The sequence below is a fragment of the Pocillopora verrucosa genome, chromosome 14 (genome assembly GCF_036669915.1).
Source record: "Pocillopora verrucosa isolate sample1 chromosome 14, ASM3666991v2, whole genome shotgun sequence".
Lineage (NCBI taxonomy): Eukaryota > Metazoa > Cnidaria > Anthozoa > Scleractinia > Pocilloporidae > Pocillopora > Pocillopora verrucosa.
Window position 1 is genome coordinate 7,768,442 of NC_089325.1, and position 6,443 is coordinate 7,774,884.

Genomic DNA, 6,443 nt, shown 5'->3' on the forward strand with positions numbered 1-6,443 from the left:
CAAAGCGCTATACCTAACCCCTGTCAATTCACCATCCATCAAATAATTGAACTATTTTATCAACAGTTATGCTGATAGCGACTCTTGAGGAAATGTACTGCACCTTGAAACATGAAGGCCAAAGTTGACTACAGATTAAACAAGTATTTACTTAGGCACTGTCTTGGGGGGCGTTAAACTACCGCGTTTTATCGAACGGCAAAATCGACAAATCGATGTCGGATAACCATTAATGAAAATAAATATGGCACAAAGATAATTTTATATGAATTTATAGTTTTGGTTCTGACGCGAACTTTACTCCTGTGGTTGCTTCGCTTTAAGCATATATTATTTTGAAAATAAAGTTAATTCATCGTCCGCTATTTCAGCTTGACAGCGCGCGTTGCGGAGCCGTCTCATTATTTCATAGTCATGGACCTGCCAAAACTACGTGAGATAATTTGCATGCAATTAAACTACGATAGGAAGGCTATGAGGAAAAACAAAATTGATCTGAAGGTGACGGTTCCATAACGAAATTTTGACATTAAAGTGATCCGAAATGTGACGTACGCTTTCTTATGATTGTGGTGGCCATGAAAACACACTGTTGGGAAACAAATTTATGAGGAATTTGTCTCCACTTTCTGTTTGCTGTTACGGTCAACCATCTAAGAATTTTAAATAACAAGCCCTACGTCACAAGACGCCATTGACTTAAAGTTAAATTATCATTTTTTTTATCAAACTTAATTGCGTGTTATTTGTACAGTGCATTATTTTTTGTCGAACTAATAGAACCCACTGAAGGTCTGTCATTGACTCACAGCTGCTCGTGATCAAGAACAAACCGACAAATTCACAAAGAAGTAGAATGACATGCATAGAACATAATTTCGCAATTTCCCCCATATTTCCTTCATTTTCCTACATTTTTCTACATTAAAATTCCTCATTCCACCGAGGGCAACTTTCTCTTTGGTTCGTCACCCTATTGTGAGACCACGTGGCTAATTTCTTATTAAAGTGAGTTTTAAAATACGGAGCACTTGCCTTAAGACTCGAGAAAGTGCAAAATCTCCTTTTTGAGTTAATCTTGAATCTCCGCTCGTAAAGAGGGTTTCCTTCTTGTTTGTTTGTTTTTTTAAAACTCAAATCATCGAGGGGATCCAAAGCAAAAATTGGTTTAAATTATAGTAAATGAAATGACATGTCCTAATTCGATGGCAAATGAATAATTATCCCTATATTAAATACGTTATGGGTAACATTCATAAAAAATACTATGCCTCTACTTAATCCAACACACATCGACCATTAAGAAGCTATTTGGCTTGCTTCGAAGCCAAATAGCTTCTTAACCTCTAATTAGTTTTTTTGTGACTTTCAAAGCGGAAGACGTAAGCCCGTGTTGTATGTGCTTTGAGAATTAATATGAGGCATGTTGGATTTGAGATCCATTTGAGAACTCCCACATGCAAACATTTATGTTCGATATTCCTGTCCGACTGTCAAGAAGAGATGCAATCGAGACCCGCATTAATATTCAGATTAAGCTCTCGGGCCACTAGAATTAGGACGCGGCTAACAAATTGTGAAATTAAAGAGAACTTGCTCCTTTCTTTAAAAAAAAAAACTGTGTTAAATGCATAGCATAAAACGAAAAAAAAAACGCAAAAACAAAAGCAAAACAAAAAAATTTCGTCATGGGTGTAGATTCACTGTTCGTAGTGATCTACAGTCGGAGTTAAAGCAATTGAATTTTCAGAATATCATGTTTTCCAGAAATTTCCATGATTCTGAAATTCACAGTTAAAACTGAAAGATGACACGGAATGATTTATGCCATTGTACTTCACCTGAAAAAAATACTTTTTTCACGATATAACCTATTTAGCTGGTAGGAACAAAAAATTATTAAACACTTATTTGATCCTGTTAATAAAAAAAAGTTTCGATGACTATCATGGCTCTCTTTTTTCAATTTTGACCCTTGTAATCCACAACAAGGCAATTCGTGTGTGAGCTCCTTCGAAATGACGTTTGGCTTCCCTTCTTCCTCGATTCCTAAAACGCATCTAACCGTTGCACAAGGCCCCTAGATAAGAGATAACAATATATAATCAAGTTCAAAGTATTTGTAATTGAAACGATTTTTTTGTTTCAATCTCGCTTCTGAGTCTCATCTCATTTCGATTTCCTTCCTTCCATAACAGACAAAAATATTACATTCAGATTCGCTATGGTAACATACGAGGCCAAAGTGATTTTGACCGTGATCTACGCGGTAACAATGGTCGTTGCCTTTGCTGGCAACAAGCTTCTCATCTACTTCGTGTGGAAGAAACCGGAAGTGCGATCAATGACCAGCTCCATGTTCGTCAACATGGCGGTGGCTGATTTGTTACTTACGCTAGTTGTAATGCCTTTCTCCGTTATTCACCTACACAATGGCGGCAAATGGCTTATAGTTCATGATCTGGCTGGGGAAATAACATGCAGAGGCTTTTATTATGTTGCAATGGTCACTGCGGCTTCTTCGATACTGTGCCTGGCGTTCATGGCTTACGACAGATACACGGCGATTCTTCACCCTTTCCGCCCCCTTCAATGTATTCGTAAGGCAAAGTACGCTGCACCTATCATCTGGATTCTCTCAATGCTATTAATGTCTATAATTCTTGTTATTTCGGATTTTGATCCGTTGGAGGACTTTTGCGGTTTCAACTTTGACATCTTGGGAAAAGAAAGCACCACAATTCGTGGCGGAATTTTCGTTTACTTGTTTGTAGTCCAATATTTTTTGCCACTAAGTGTCACGTCCATCCTGTACGCTAAAACCGCTCACAAATTGTGGTTTCGTCAAGTTCCTGGGAATTATTTGTCACAAAATCAGAGGCAACAGGAAATCGCCAAGAGAAAAGTGGTCAGAATGCTTGTCATCGTTGTCGCTGTATTTGCTGTGTGTTGGCTACCCACGCAATTCTTTCAGCTGTATCAGGTGATCAAAGAAACGCAGCCATTGCCTCCCTTTGCTATGTACCTCTGCTACTGGTTGGGTCATGGCAACAGTGCCATAAACCCATGGTTGTACATCTCCTTGAGCTCAAGGCTCCGCCTGGCGTTTATCCGAATGGTAAAAAAGAAATTCAGTCGGCCAGCCGGAAGAGTGCGTTTGAAGAAGACAGCGGCGACAACTAATCTCCTAACACACGGAACACAAGTGGAGTCTTCTGTATAACACGGAAAAATTGAAATTAAACTCACTACTGCAAAAACAAATGTGATAAAAAAGGTATACGAAACTCAGAAAATTTTGGGTGATTAATTTGATAGCTTTAAACCATTCATTGCCTTGTCTTCATTTATCACCCTATTGCAATTGGCGTACCCATTTCATAATGATGATCAGTGATAAAAATGTCTTAACGTATCAGCTAACGGATATCATCTCTGGTAATAAAATACAATGTTTACTAACTAACGAGGAAAATGCTCAGCAGCCAGCAGGGAGTTCTGCAAATTTATTCACAGAATTGAAGGCTTCACTACGCAGCCAGTAGAGTCAACAATTTTCTCCATTTGCATGGCATAATTATTTTTTGCAGTAAGGGTCCACACCATTTAACTGTTTCAAACTCATCGGAGAAACTTAGCGTAAATAAATTGAGATTAAAGTGTAAACTGAAGTAGGGAACAATCTCACGTGATATTTCGGTCAAGTGAATGCGAATAAAAATAATATACGTGCTCAGAAATAAATGTGGGAAGTAATATCTCTTATTCTCACTTTGAAGGAATTTTGTTTTTGAGGTCACAACCTTACGGGATTATAAGTTGAGGATTTCCGAGTAACTGCACGTTGCAACATCATCCAGTGTGGTAAAAAGTAACTTTCACCTCAAACATGAGAGTAGTTTGGTTTTGTAGTCTCGTTTGGGATGGGCTTGTACATACAAATCGCAAATAATTTCTAGGTTTGATGTTAGCTCATGACAATAAACACCTTCCCACAAAAGGTTAAGTGAAACTAAAATTGTTATAAGGGTGCATGATACTGGAGCTATTTTATCAGTAGGCGGGTCCTGCAACGGTGTCTTACTGGCCGTTGAAGACATGTCATGTTGTTCTATCATCTCGATAACTTATAGTTTTTTTTTAATAAAGGTAATTGGAGGGGAAGGTGTTATAACAGCGACTTACCGGCGGTTAGGGGCAAACCAAGCTGTTCTGTTATTATACAATATGACTTTTTCTTGGCAAAGAGAGGGGTCGGTTAGAGCCAAGTTCGCTTCTCCTTTTTCAAGTTATACTCTTGGTTCTATTTAAAAGAGATAACTGACGCCAGTGGCCAGCCCGAGAACTGGGAAAAAGGATTGAGAGATCGAAGCGCACATTCTTATCCATTATTAAACTTTTCATCACATTGTACAAATTAGTTTTGTTTTAATGAAGGGGTGAGTAAAGATTATAAAAATTAATCTGTAAAAATAAAATGTCCGTCAATGACATTAAAGAAGTTAAAACGTCTCTCTCTCTCCCTCCTTCAGTTTTGTGCCCAAAAAAGTAATTCGATATGTCAGGAAGTTGAACTAAATTATCACCGTTTCAGTCCATGAAATGCTGAAATATGCACGTATTTTGATTGGTCTGTGGTCACGATCTTTTGGAGGCAGACGCATTGATGACCCCACCATTGTTTTCTTTTATTTATTATCAAATCAAACAAGCATGTTGTCGTTGGTCAGTACAGTAACAGATCACAGAGGACGTCAAAATGTGGTAGGACCATCGGTGAAAAACCTCGGTGCTCAGCTGTCTGTTTCTTCAGCGTATCGCGGAAAACTTACTAGCGATGTTATTATCCAAACTGGAGTAAACCAGTGCGAAATTTAAGTCTCGCTCTTTGTCAAAATGCCCCCAAATTTTCCTTTGTTTTTCATTTAACTATTGCTATTATGAAAGATTGGAATAACAAACAGCATAAGCTTATACCTATCTTCGCTTTCTCCTACAGGTCATCCAATTTGGTCAATTTTCCACATTTAGACACTTAGTCTCGCCTATAGAACGAAATAAACGCCCCCAAGCTCTCCTGAATCTGGATATCCTTTGGTGGCATAGGAAAGTGTGACAAGTGGTTGTTTTTAATTATTGCGAATAATAGGAATAATATAACCAGAATTTACACTCCAAACTTGAAATTTATACTTTGACGGCGTCGAAAGACAACGTGGTGTCGAAATTTCGCTCAGAAGGAGAAGAACAACAACAAAAGAGAACTGGGCGTTGAAGCGTCCTTCCTTTAACACATGCAATCCCAGTGCATTATTGCATAGGGAACAGGGGTTATTTACGAACAAAAGCATTCATGAAAAGCAAAACGTTCATGAAGATCTGTGGGCCAGGCGCTCAGCATTCTCGACTACATGTAGATATAGATACGATGTATTAGTCCGATAGGTTTACTTTTACTTTACTTGCCTGTCATGAATTAATGCTACTGCAAAGGTCTTTTCAAAACCGTTAAAATGAAATAAAAAGCACAATTATGTTTGCAAAAGCGGCATACCAATTCAATTGATCAGCGCTACCTGAAACACGAAGGAACATCGACTGGACTTTGTCGGTAAATTGAAGTTTTATAGCCAACAACATCTTGCATGATTATCGTCAGTGCTTAAGACGCGACTATGGAGTTGGCTCGCAATTACTTCGTAACATGCAGCCGGCTGATTCCTCCTTATTTATTCCAGTTTTGCAAAGTCTCCTTTCTTTACTTCTGTGATATTATTTACTGCCCAGTCCAGGCATCCATCACTTTCCTGCTCTCACAACACCAACGACTTTTCGATTTTTGTTTAAATTACATTTATCGTTTACACCGTGTATATACAGTTCTGTGTGTTTATCTTAAATATAGCGCTCATAACGCAAATCAGTTATAGGAAACTTTCGCTATCTTACATTTACCAAATTTGCAGTAAGTGTTTCATGTTTTGAAAGAGATTACAGCTTTGATTCTTTCCGGACAGCTTCCTGCTCAGGTGATAAAAAGGTATTTTCATCTTTAGTTTCTGTTTTGTCTGTGGCTAAACTTAATATGATAAGACTGTTATTACTGAGTAAATAATCAGTAAAGGGAACAACCGTGGCCCCTAAAATCTTTTGACGGAGTGCTTGTATTTGGACAGGCAACAGGTAATGCTTGTTAACCAATCAAATTCCAGCAGGACAAACCCTATTCAATGTTAAGTATCAGCCGGGAACATAAAGAGGCTCAAATTAAGGCAGAATCTGCACCTCTTCCAGTTGATAACTGATTGACGATAGATAAAGAAACACTCCGTTCCTTTCATCAGTTCCCAACTGCGAACTCTCTGGGTAAAGTGGCAGGGGAATCTCCAAGTTGCCAGTCTGGACTTTAAAATAATAACGTAACCTCCGAATTGTGACGATAG